The following is a 13,435-nucleotide window of genomic DNA, read 5'->3' on the forward strand; positions in this document are numbered from 1 at the left end:
TCCATCACACCACACCCTCTCTTGCATTCATCTGACAGCTAAAATCAACAAAGGGGAAATGAAATCCACACAAGTATGAAGGGACAAATAGCACACACAAGCATCTCACAAAAAAATCTGACCACGGGGAATTGAAATCCAACCACCACACGCACAAGAACCCTACCTAATCTACCACCAAACCATCAGAAGAAGGGGGAGGGAGGAGGACGCGAGAGCACACAGAAGAAACAGGCAGGCCTCGACAGATCTGGTGAAACTAGAAGCAAGCATTAGGAGGGGGGGCAACACTTGTACCTCTCCAGACGACTCCCGCACGCACGAATCCGCGTCGGTTCTTCCACTCCCCATGACCACGCGCACCTTGCAACCGTGCAGGCAGTTGCCGCCCTCGCTTCAGAGCAGAAGAGAGCGGGCTAGGCGAGAGAGAGCGGGGCGTGGGGGAGAAATAGGAGCGGGGGCGTGCGCCGGTTACTCCAGCACGAGGGCAGGGGACAGGGATGGAGAAATCGGGGGGAGTTGGAGGAGAGGAAGGCAGCGGAGCGACGGAGAGGGGGGAGAGAGCGAGCGACAAGGGGAGAGGAGTTTTCTGACAGGTGGTCGCAAGGCAGATGCTCACTTAATGCCTCTCTGTCGTGGGACTTGCAGCGCCACTAAATTTACAATTTTACCCCCCGGTAGCTAAAATAGTAAATACATGTGTAGATAAATAAATGCACCATTTGAATGCATCTATTATAATGAGATAAGATCACAAAACAGCACAGCTGATACCCTCAAAACCAAAAATAGATGGCAAATACAGTACTAAAGGAAGAAACATACATACATAAATATGCCCCTAAAAAACAAGAGAAAAGAAGTTCAAAAAATAAAGAACAGAAGTTCAAGTACCCTAATAAAAGAAGTAAAGGAATAAGAATAAATAAACCATAAAGAAACAAAAATAAGAAGTTCAACTACAAAAACAGATGAAGTTCACCCTAAACCCTAAAAACCCTAAGATAGATAGTGGGGTCACGGATGTGACGGACTCGCCTCCGCATGCGACGACGCGGCACGCCGCGTCGTCTCCTGCTCCGGCTCGTTCCTGTCTCGGGCTTGCAGGGGGAGGGGAGGGGGGGTCCCGACCCCCCTCCCCCCTGCTCGGCCTCGTGCTACCGCATTGCTGCGCGCTAGGATTTGACAGGACGCAATGCGGTTATTCTGTTTCCACCCCCACCGCACGCACCCTAAACCCTAAAAACCCTAAGATAGATACTGGGGTCACGGATGTGACAGACTCGCCTCCGCATGCGACGACGCGGCACGCCGCGTCGTTGCCTACTCCGGCTCGTTCCTGTCTCGGCCTCGCAGGGGGAGGGGAGGGGGGTCTCCTTTCCCCTCCCCCTCTGCTCGGCGTCGTGCTACCGCATTGTTGCGCGCTAGGATTTGACAGGACGCAATGCGGTTATTCTGTTTCCACCCCCACCACATGCACCCTAAACCCTAATAACCCTAAGATAGATAGTGGGGTCACATATGTGACGGACTCGCCTCCGCATGCGATGACGCGGCACGCCGCGTCGTCGCCTGCTCCGGCTCGTTCCTGTCTCGGCCTCGCAGGGGTAGGGGAGGGGGTCCCCACCCCCCTCCCCCCTGCTCGGCCTCGCGCTACCGCATTGCTGCACGCTAGGATTTGAGAATTAAAAATTACAAAGAAAACCAAACAAACAAAATATAGAGCATCATGCACCTTCGCCTTCCAATGTGGAGTGCAAATCTCCAAAACCAGAAGTTCAACCATGAATAAAAAAGAAGTCCAGATCCTACTGAAGATAGTGCTTGTGATCCAGCTCCACACTTACACACTAGTTACAACAAATTGCAGAAGAAATCTACTAAAGGGTTTTTGATTTCTGCAATGTAATCTGTCCTAGAATATCAATGTCAAAAAGATGAACCTGCATTCAAGAAAATTTTTGCTGTGACATAAAAAACCAAGAAAGAAGCACCTGAGGAATAATAATGTTTAGTGTCGAAGAAACAAAATGCACAAGGCGTAAGTTAACTAATAAAATGTTTCTAAATAAAGATAAGTTCAAGTTGAAAAGACACAGAAGTTCGGCGTTTGGAAAAAACATCAAATGAACATGTAGAAAAGACAAATTACACAGAAGCAAAAATCTTGTAAGTTCACGTTAAACACAAACTGAAGTTCTACCACTGTTTGAAGTATGCAAACCTGTTACAAAAAAAATAAGTAAGGTGTGCATGCGTATTTGGGAATAATCCCGTAGTTGCCACGGAACAAACTAAACCCAAATTAGAAAATTGAAAATTACAAAAAAAAACAAAAAAAGAGCGCGATGTTGCACCACCTTGCAATGTGGAAATCAGGAAGTTCAATCACTGATAGCATAGAAGTCCAATTACTACCACATAATGTGGATAATCCAAAAAACTAGCCCCGAAGACAGAATAAATATAAAAAGGATGATTTGTGTATCTATGTACCACCTCCACTTTTACATATATGAGTACTCTGAAAAACAAAAAAAATGTACACAAAATTTTTATAACAACACCAACGGAACAGATCGTATTGCAGCATCAACCAAAAAACATGCATTAAAATGAGGGAAGTTCAACCACAAAAGGTGCAGAAGTCCAACTCTGTAAAACAGACAATAGAATCACTAAAAAAATGCATTATCGAATTTGCTTTTCAGATTTAATCACTTGGGTGACTACACCTTCTCAGGCCGCGACCTCGAACGATATCATATTGCGCCCTGACATCAAAACGATAAATCAAACCAAGCTGTCTCATTGAAGAACCAAAAACCAGCACGGGCGCACACGAGATCCAATCGCCCAATTTTAGCGGTGTATTCGCCTTCCCGATGGAATTAACAACGCATGAACGGTCCAATCTCACTACTGCAATCAAATCCGCCCTCTATACTCAAATAAAAATAACAAATCTACAGAAGTGGCGGAACCACTCCCGCGGATGAAGAACACAGAGCCTCATATCAAATCCATTGAAATTAACGACAAATTACCCACGAAACTCGTACTTAAACCAAATTACCATCATGTTAGAGGTTCCAGAACATCCACTGAATGCATTAAACTTATAAACAGACACGAGTTCATCCACCCCGAGAGTGAATCCGCCAAAATGCAAAATTACGAATCAAAACGAGCATTAGGTGAAGGTGTGAGTATCTGGATTACAGTCACATCCCACACAACACTACCGACCGGAATAATTCGCGGGGGAAGCCATGGTTGCTAAGATAGCCCGAAGTTCGGGTTTGTACAGAGGGAAGTTCAGGCGCGTTACTCAGGAAGTTCAGGTTGTGATCAGAATATATTATTCTGATCCCATGATTAGAATAGTGTTTATATATATAAATGAGAGAAGGCCCAAAAAAGGCCATAAAAAGAGAAAAAAGAAAAAATGAGAGAAAAAGAGAGAAGGGACAATGTTACTGTCCTTTGCCACACTTGTGCTTCAAAGTAGCACCATGATCTTCATAGTAGAGAGTCTCTCATGTTATCACTTTCATATACTAGTGGGAATTTTTCATTATAGAACTTGGCTTGTATATTCCAACAATGGGCCTCCTCAAGTGCCCTAGCTCTTCGTGAGCAAGCAAGTTGGATGCACACCGACTAGTTTCTTTTGTTGAGCTTTCATACATTTATAGCTCTAGTGCATCCGTTGCATGGCAATCTCTACTCCTTGCATTAACATCAATCGGTGGGCATCTCCATAGCCCATTGATTAGCCTCGTTGATGTGATACTTCCTCCTTTTTTGTCTTCTCCACATAACCCCCCTCATTATATTATATTCCACCTATAGTGCTATGTCCATGGCTCGCGCTCATATATTGCGTGAAAGTTTATAGGTTTGAGATTACTAAAGTATGAAACAATTGCTTGGCTTGTCATCGGGATTGTGCATGATGATAGCATTCTTGTGTGACGAAAATGAAACATGACTAAACCATATGATTTTGTAGGGATGAACTTTCTTTGGCCATGTTATTTTGAGAAGACATAATTGCTTAGTTAGTATGCTTGAAGTATTATCATTTTTATGTCAATATGAACTTTTCTCTTGAATCTTTCGGATCTGAATATTCATACCACAATTAAGAAGAATTACATTAAAATTATGCCAAGTAGCACTCCGCATCAAAAATTCTGTTTTTATCATTTACCTACTCGAGGACGAGCAAAAATTAAGCTTGGGGATGCTTGATACGTCTCCAATGTATCTATAATTTTTGATTGCTCCATGCTATATTATCTACTGTTTTGGACATTATTGGGCTTTATTATCCACTTTATATTATTTTTGGGACTAACCTATTAACCGGAGGCCCAGCCCAGAATTGCTGGTTTTTTTTCCTGTTTTAGGGTTTCGAAGAAAAGGAATATCAAACGGAGTCCAAATGGAATGAAACCTTCCGGAACATGATTTTCTCATCGAATACAACTCAGGAGACTTGGACCCTACATCAAGACACGTAACAGGAGGCCACGAGGTAGGGGGCGCGCCTACCCCCCCCCCCCCAAGCACACCCTCCACCCTCATGGGCCCTCTATTGCTCCACCGAAGTACTTTTTCCTCCTATATATACCCACGTACCCCCAAACGATCAGATACAGAGCCAAAACCCTAATTCCACCGCTGCAACTTTCTGTATCCACGAGATCCCATCTTGAGGCCTGTTCCGGAGCTTCGCCGGAGGGGGCATCGATCACGAAGGGCTTCTACATCAACACCATAGCCCCTTCGATGAAGTGTGAGTAGTTTACCTCAGACCTACGGGTCCATAGTTAGTAGCTAGATGGCTTCTTCTCTCTTTTTGGATCTCAATACAATGTTCTCCCCCTCTCTTGTGGAGATCTATTCGATGTAATCTTCTTTTTGCGGTGTGTTTGTTGAGACCGATGAATTGTGGGTTTATGATCAAGTCTATCTATGAATAATATTTGAATCTTCTTTGAATTCTTTTATGTATGATTGGTTATCTTTGCAAGTCTCTTCGAATTATCAGTTTGGTTTGGCCTACTAGATTGATCTTTCTTGCAATGGGAGAAGTGCTTAGCTTTGGGTTCAATCTTGCGGTGTCCTTTCCCGATGACAGTAAGGGCAGCAAGGCACGTATTATATTGTTGCCATCGAGGATAACAAGATGGGGTTTTCTTCATATTGCATGAGTCTATCCCTCTACGCCATGTCATCTTGCTTAAGGCGTTACTCTGTTTTTAACTTAATACTCTAGATGCATGCTGGATAGCGGTCGATGAGTGGAGTAATAGTAGTAGATGCAGGCAGGAGTCGGTCTACTTGTCTCGGACGTGATGCCTATATACATGATCATATCTAGATATTCTCATAACTATGCTCAATTCTGTCAATTGCTCAACAGTAATTTGTTCACCCACCGTAGAATACTTATGCTCTCAAGAGAAGCCACTAGTGAAACCTATGGCCCCCGGGTCTATCTTTATCATAATGATCTCCTACTACTTAGTTATTTCCTTTGCTATTTACATTGCCTTTATTTTACTTTGCATCTTTATCATAAAAATACCAAAAATATTATCTTATCATATCTATCAGATCTCACTCTCGCAAGTGGCCTTATAGGGATTGACAACCCCTATTTGCGTTGGTTGCGAGGATTTATTTGTTGTGTGCAGGTACGAGGGACTCGCGCGTAGCCTCCTACTGGATTGATACCTTGGTTCTCAAAAACTGAGGGAAATACTTATGCTACTTTGCTGCATCATCCCTTCCTCTTCGGGGAAAACCAACGCAGTGCTAAAAGAGGTAGCACCAATCCCTATTAAATCCTACATAAACTTCTCTAGTTATCCAATCAAATTCTTCAAAAGTTTCAAGATACAAAGCCTGAGAGATCTCAGAATGGGGAACCCTTTTCCTAAGATTTTCGCTATAAGATTGATAATCCCTAGATTCCAAACTACGCATAGTTTCTTTATCATGCAGGATGTCTATGATTGGAGGGTGTTCAACATCCTTTTTATAGAGAGCAGAAATATCCCTAGCTTCTTGGATAATAAAATCAAATTCACGCATAAGAATAATAGTGGCAATCTTTTTAGCTATAGGGTGATTGATTTTAGGGGGTTCATAAAACACTGTTTGCAAAGCAGGATGAAGATGCACAAATTTTCTTTCTAATTTCTCAACAAGAATCACAATAGCATCAGCATAACAATTTGTCTCAAGAAGAATAGTTCTTTTATTAATAGGTAAGGATCCGGTACAATCAAAGAAATCTTGAATAATACTTTTCCCTATAATATTACTGTATCTTATATGAAAGATTTTACTTTTGTAATTAGGAGGCTTTTCAGCTCCGGGATCCAAAGAGCAAGTTTCAAGATTCTCCTCAAGATTTTCAGGGATAACATCCCCCGTTTCATACATGGTGGTGACAAACGAGCAAACAGAAAAGACGAACGAAAGAGAGGCGAAGAAAAGGTGAATCTTTTCGAAAATCGTTTTAGAAGTGGGGAGAGGAAAACGAAAGGAGAATGGCGAATAATGTAATGCGAGAGATGAGAGCTTATGATGGGTACTTGGTATGACTTGGCTTGGTGTAGATCTACCCGGCAACACTGCCAGAAATCCTTCTTGCTACCTCTTGAGCTTGAGTTGGTTTTTCCCTTGAAGAGGAAAGGGTGATGTAGCAAAGGAGCGTAAGTATTTGCCTCGGTTTTGAGAACCAAGGCATCAATCCAGTAGGAGACTATGCAACAAGCCACCGAATACCTGCACAAACAAACACCAACTTGCAACCAACGCGACAAAGGGGTTGTGAATCCCTTCACAATTATTCGCAAAGTGAGATCTGATAGAGATGGATAAATGGTAAAATAATATTTTTGGTATTTTTGGTTTATGGAACGGAAAGTAAAAGATTGCAAAAGAAAGTAAATAGTAAACTAGAATTGTAGATCGGAAACTTATATGATGGAAAATAGACGCGGGGGCCATAGGTTTCACTAGTGGCTTCTCTCAAGATAGAAAATATTACGGTGGGTGAACAAATTACTGCCGAGCAATTGATAGAAAAGCGCAAAGTTATGATGATATCTAAGGCAATGATCATGAATATAGGCATCACGTCTGTGTCAAGTAGATTGAAACGATTTTGCATCTACTACTATTAATCCACACATCGACCGACTCCTGCCTGCATCTAGAGTATTAATTTCATAAGAACAGAGTAACGCATTAAGCAAGATGACATGATGTGGCAGGATTAACTCGAGCAATATGATGAAAACCCCATCTTGTTATCCTTGATGGCAACAATACAATACGTGCCTTGCTGCCCCTACTGTCACTGGGAAAGGATACTGCAAGATTGAACCCAAAGCTAAGCACTTCCCCCATTGCAAGAAAAACCAATCTAGTTGGCCAAACCAAATCAATAGTTCAAAGAGACTTGCAAAGATATCAAATCATGCATATAAGAATTCAATGGATATTCAAATAATATTCATAGATAAGAATATCATAAGTCCACAATTCATCGGATCTCGAAAAACACACCGCAAAAGAGTATTACATCGAATAGATCTCCAAGAACATCGAGGAGAACTTTGTATTGAGAATCAAAGAGGGAGAAGAAGCCATCTAGCTACTAGCTATGGACCCAGAGGTCTAAAGTAAACTACTCATGCTTCATCAGAGAGGCAATGGTGATGATGTAGAAGCCCTCCGTGATCGATTCCCCCTCCTGTAGGATGCCGGAAAAGGCCCCAAGATGGGATCTCATGGGTACAGAAGGTTGCGGCGGTGGAGAAGTTCTTTCGTGGCTCCCCTGGATGTTTTCGGGGTATGAGAGTATATATAGGCGAAAGAATTATGTCACGGGAGCTACGGGGGGCCCACAAGGTTGGGGGGCGCACCCTCCACCCTTGTGGCCGCCTCGAGGCTCCTCTGACTTGCACTCCAAGTCTCCTGGGTGTCTTGTGGTCCAAGAAAAATCGTCGCGAAAGTTTTATTCCGTTTGGACTCCGTTTGGTATTCCTTTTCTGCGAAACTCTAAAACAAGAAAAAAACAGAAACTGGCAGTGAGCTCTAGGTTAATAGGTTAGTCCCAAAAATCATATAAAATAGCATATTAATGCATATAAAACATCCAAAATAGATAATATAATATTATGGAACAATCAAAAATTATAGATACGTTGGAGACGTATCACCAAACACCCTTAAACTCAGTTTCTCATCATGAGAGTCCATCATTTCTACCTATGGATTGAATAAGATCCTTCAAGTGAGTTCTCATCGGTCTAAAGCAATAAAAATTGCTCCTAAATATGTATGGTATGTTATTGTAAGGAAAAATAAGTTTTATACGAACTTATGATGTTAACATAGTAAAAGCGACAGACTTCTCAATAAAGGTTGCTGTCATAAGGGGCAATGTAAAGTGACATTCCTTTGCATTAAGAGTTTGCACATATGATATTCAAAAGCGCATGACAACCTCTGCTTCCCTCTGCGAAGGGCCTATATTTCAATGTTTAATCTTTACTTTTATGCAAGAGTCAAAATTATTTACTCCTATTGCAATCTCAATTTGGTAGGGAATGATCCAAGCATTTATATCCAATTAAATATATGTAACTATGAGTTATTATTGTTGACAATATCCTCGAGATAAGAAAGTTGGGAGGTGAGACATTAAACCCTTTTCTTCCTTTGTATTTGATTGAAACAATTTGTTCTAAAAAATTTGCTTTGAGTACCAGCAATCATGGAAGACTATATGATAGTTGAGTATGTGAAGTTTGCTAAACCAAAAGCTCTTACATAGACCCTTCCTGGAAATACGAAGAATTGCAATTGCGTTGATGATTGAGAACAAAGTTTGTTAGTTTTCAAGTAAGTTTATATTGCCTACACTTTAACTTGTGAATGAATTGTTAGTTGATCATGAGAAGTTTTATGATTGATAATTGATGTTATAATAATGATCATGATGCTATCATGTCTGTATTTTCTTTTACCAACACCTATCTCTCTCTCTCTCTAAATCGTTGGTCATGATTATTGAGCTCGGTATTTGCTTGAGGACAAGCGGAGTCTAAGCTTGGGGGGAGTGGATGCGTCCATTTTGCATCATGTTTTACTACTGTTACTTATAATGTTTTAGAGTTATATTTCATGTTTTGATGCAATTCTAATGCCTTTTATCTCTTAAATTGCAGGATATATCATAAAAGGGAGATTACCGGTAGTTGGAATTCTAAACCTAAAGGACCTACTATAGAGATAACTATTCTACCGAGCTCGAAATGACATGAAACTTACGGAGATTTATTTTGGAATATATAAAAAATACTAGAAGAAAAATATACCGGAGAGGACTCACCATGGGCCCACAAGCTCAAGTGGCGCTGATATGTCTCCAACGTATCTATAATTTTTTATTGTTCCATGCTATTATATTATCTATTTTGGATGTTTTATATGCATTATGCTATTTTATATTATTTTTGGGACTAACTGATACGTCCATTTTGCATCATGCTTTTATATCAATATTTATTGCATTATGGGCTGTTATTACACATTATGTCACAATACTTACACCTATTCTCTATTATTTTACAAGGTTTACATAAAGAGGGAGAATGCCGGCAGCAGGCATTCTGGCTGGAAAAGGAGCAAATATTAGAGACCTATTCTGCACAGCTCCAAAAGTCCTGAAACTCCACGGATGATGTTTTCCAAATATATAAAAAACATTGAGCGCAGGAACTTCACAAGGGGGGCCACACCCTTCCCATGAGGGTGGGGGCGCGCCCTACCCCACTGGGCGCGCCCCCTACCTCGTGGCCCCCCTGGTGGCCCTCCGGTGACCATCTTCTGCTATATGGACTCTTTCGATGGGAAAAAATCATAAGCCATCTTCTCGGACGAAACTCCGTCACCACGAGGCGGAACCTTGGCAGAACCAATCTAGTGCTCTAGCGGAGCTATTCTGCCGGGGAAACTTCCCTCCCGGAGGGGGAAATCATCGCCATCGTCATCACCAACGCTCCTCTCATCGGGAGAGGGCAATCTCCATCAACATCTTCATCAGCACCATCTCATCTCAAAACCCTAGTTCATCTCTTGTATCCAATTCTTGTCGTCAAGTCCGGGATTGGTGCTAGTGGTTGCTAGTAGTGTTAATTACTCCTTGTAGTTGATGCTAGTTGGTTTAATTGGTGGAAGATCATATGTCAGATCCTATATGCACATTAAGACCCCTCTGATTATGAACATGTTTACGCATTGTGAGTAGTTACTTTTGTTCCTGAGGACATGGGAGAAGTCTTGCTATTAGTAGTCATGTGAATTTGGTATTCGTTCGATATTTTGATGAGATGTATGTTGTCTCTCCTCTAGTGGTGTTATGTGAACGTCGACTACATGACACTTCACCATTGTTTGGGCCTAGAGGAAGGCATTGGGAAGTAATAAGTAGATGATGGGTTGCTAGATTGACAGAAGCTTAAACCCTAGTTTATGTGTTGTGTCGTAAGGGGCTGATTTGGATCCATATGTTTCATGCTATGGTTAGGTTTACCTTAATACTTTTGTTGTATTTGCGGATGCTTGCAATAGAGGTTAATCATAAGTGGGATGCTTGTCCAAGTAAGGGCAGCACCCAAGCACCGGTCCACCCACATACCAAATTATCAAAGTACCGAACGTGGATCATACGAAGATGATGAAAACTAGCTTGACGATATTGCCATGTGTCCTCGGGAGCGCTTTACATCATATAAGAGTTTGTCCAGGCTTGTCCTATGTTACAAAAGGATTGGGCCACCTTGCTGCACCTTATTTACTTTTGTTACTTGTTGCTCGTTACAAATTATCTTATCACAAAACTATCTGTTACCACTTATTTCAGTACTTGGAGAGAATACCTTGCTGGAAACCGCTTATCATTTCCTTCTGCTCCTCGTTGGGTTTGACACTCTTACTTATCAAAAGGACTACAATAGATCCCCTATACTTGTGGGTCATCAAGACTCATTTCTGGCGCCATTGCTGGGGAGTGAAGCGCCTTTGGTAGGTGGAATTTGGTAAGGAAAAATTTATATAGTGTGCTGAAATTTACTATCACTTGTTACTATGGAAAGTAATCCTCTGAGGGGATTGTTCAGGGTATCTTCACCCCACTAGTAGAGAAAAGAGTTGCTCCTCAACCTACTGAACCTACTGAAAATGACAATGCTTGCTTTGAAATTCCTTTGGGTATGGTAGAAAAACTGCTAGCTAATCCTTTTTTAGGAGATGGAACAAAACATCCTGATGAGCATCTAATATATGTGGATGAAGTTTGTGGATTATTTAAGCTTGAAGGTGTACCCAGAGATGTTGTTAAGAAGAAGGTCTTCCCTTTATCTTTGAGGGGAGATGCATCGACGTGGTATAGGCTATGTGATGATATGGAGTCTTGGAACTTCAAACGATTGAAATTGGAATTTCATCAAAAGTTTTATCCTATGTATCTTGTTCATCGTGATCGCAATTATATATGTAATTTTTGGCCTCGCGAAGGAGAAAGCATCGCTCAAGCTTGGGGGAGGCTTAAATCAATGTTATATCCATGCCCCAATCATGAGCTCTCAAGAGAAATGATTATTCAAAATTTTTATGCTCGGCTTTCTGGTAACAATCGCACCATGCTTGATACTTCTTGTGCTGGCTCTTTTATGATGAAGACTATTGAATTCAAATGGGATTTATTGGAAAGAATTAAACGCAACTTCGAAGATTGGAACCTCGACAATGGTAAGGAGTCAGGTATGACACCTAGTTTTGATTGTGTTAAATCTTTTATGGATATCGATATTTTTCGTAAATTTAGCACTAAATATGGACTTGACTCTGAGATAGTAGCTTCTTTCTGTGAATCTTTTGCTGCTTATGTTGATCTCCCCAAGGAGAAGTGGTTTAAATATCATCCTCCCATAGAAGTAAAAGTAGCTGCACCTATTAAAGTTGAAGAAAAGACTATTACTTATAATGATCCTATTGTTCCTACTTCTTATGTTGAGAAACCACCTTTCCATGTTAGGATAAAGGATCATGCTAAAGCTTCAACTGTGGTTCGTAAAACATATACACCTCCTGAGCAAGTTAAAATTGAACCTAATATTGCTATTGTTAAAGATCTCTTGTCTGATAATATAGATGGGCATGTTATTTATTCCTGTAATGAAACTGCTAGAATTGCTAAACCCTGTGATACAGATAAACCTAGACCTGTGGTAGGCATGCCTGTTATTTCTGTTAAAATAGGAGATCATTGTTATCATGGCTTATGTGATATGGGTGCTAGTGCTAGTGCAATACCTATTGACTTATACAAAGAAATTATGCATGACATTGCACCCACTGAGTTAGAAGATATTGATGTCACAATTAAACTTGCTAATAGAGATACTATTTCACCAATGGGAATTGTTAGAGATGTTGAAGTCTTGTGTGGGAAAACTAAATATCCTGCTGATTTTCTTGTTCTTGGTTCCCAACAAGATAGTTTTTGTCCCATTATATTTGGTAGACCCTTCTTAAATACTGTTAATGCTACCATAGATTGCAAAAGGGATGTTGTTACTGTCGGTTTAGATGATATGACTCATGAATTTAATTTTTCTAAATTTAGTAGACAACACCGTGAAGAAGAATTACCTAGTAAGGATTAAATTATTGGGCTTGCTTCTATTGCCGTACCTCCTAGTGATCCTTTAGAACAATATTTGCCAGACCATGAAAATGATATGTTTATGAATGAAAGAAGGGAATTAGATGAAGTATTCTTTAAGCAGGAACCTATTCTGAAAAAAAATTACCTGTTGAAATCCTAGGGGATCCTCCTCCACCCAAGGGTGATCCCGTGTTTGAACTTAAACCGTTACCTGATACTCTTAAATACGCTTATCTTGATGAGAAAAAGATATACCCTATTATTATTAGTGGTAACCTTTCAGAACATGAAGAAGAGAGATTATTGAAAACTCTGAAGAAGCACTATGCTGCTATTGGGTATACTCTTGATGATCTTAAGGGCATTAGTCCCACTCTATGTCAACATAAAATTAATTTGGAAGAAGATGCTAAACCAGTTCGTGATCATCAACGCCGTCTGAATCCTAAAATGAAAGAAGTGGTAAGAAAGGAGATACTAAAGCTCCTTGAGGCAGGTATAATTTATCCCGTTGTTGATCGTAAGTGGATAAGTCATGTCCATTGTATCCCTAAGAAGGGAGGTATTACTGTTGTTCCTAATGATAAAGATGAATTGATTCCTCAAAGAATTATTACTGGTTATAGGATGGTAATTGATTTCCGCAAATTAAATAAGGCTACTAAAAAGGAT

The sequence above is a fragment of the Triticum aestivum genome, chromosome 4A (genome assembly GCF_018294505.1).
Source record: "Triticum aestivum cultivar Chinese Spring chromosome 4A, IWGSC CS RefSeq v2.1, whole genome shotgun sequence".
In the NCBI taxonomy this organism is placed as follows: domain Eukaryota; kingdom Viridiplantae; phylum Streptophyta; class Magnoliopsida; order Poales; family Poaceae; genus Triticum; species Triticum aestivum.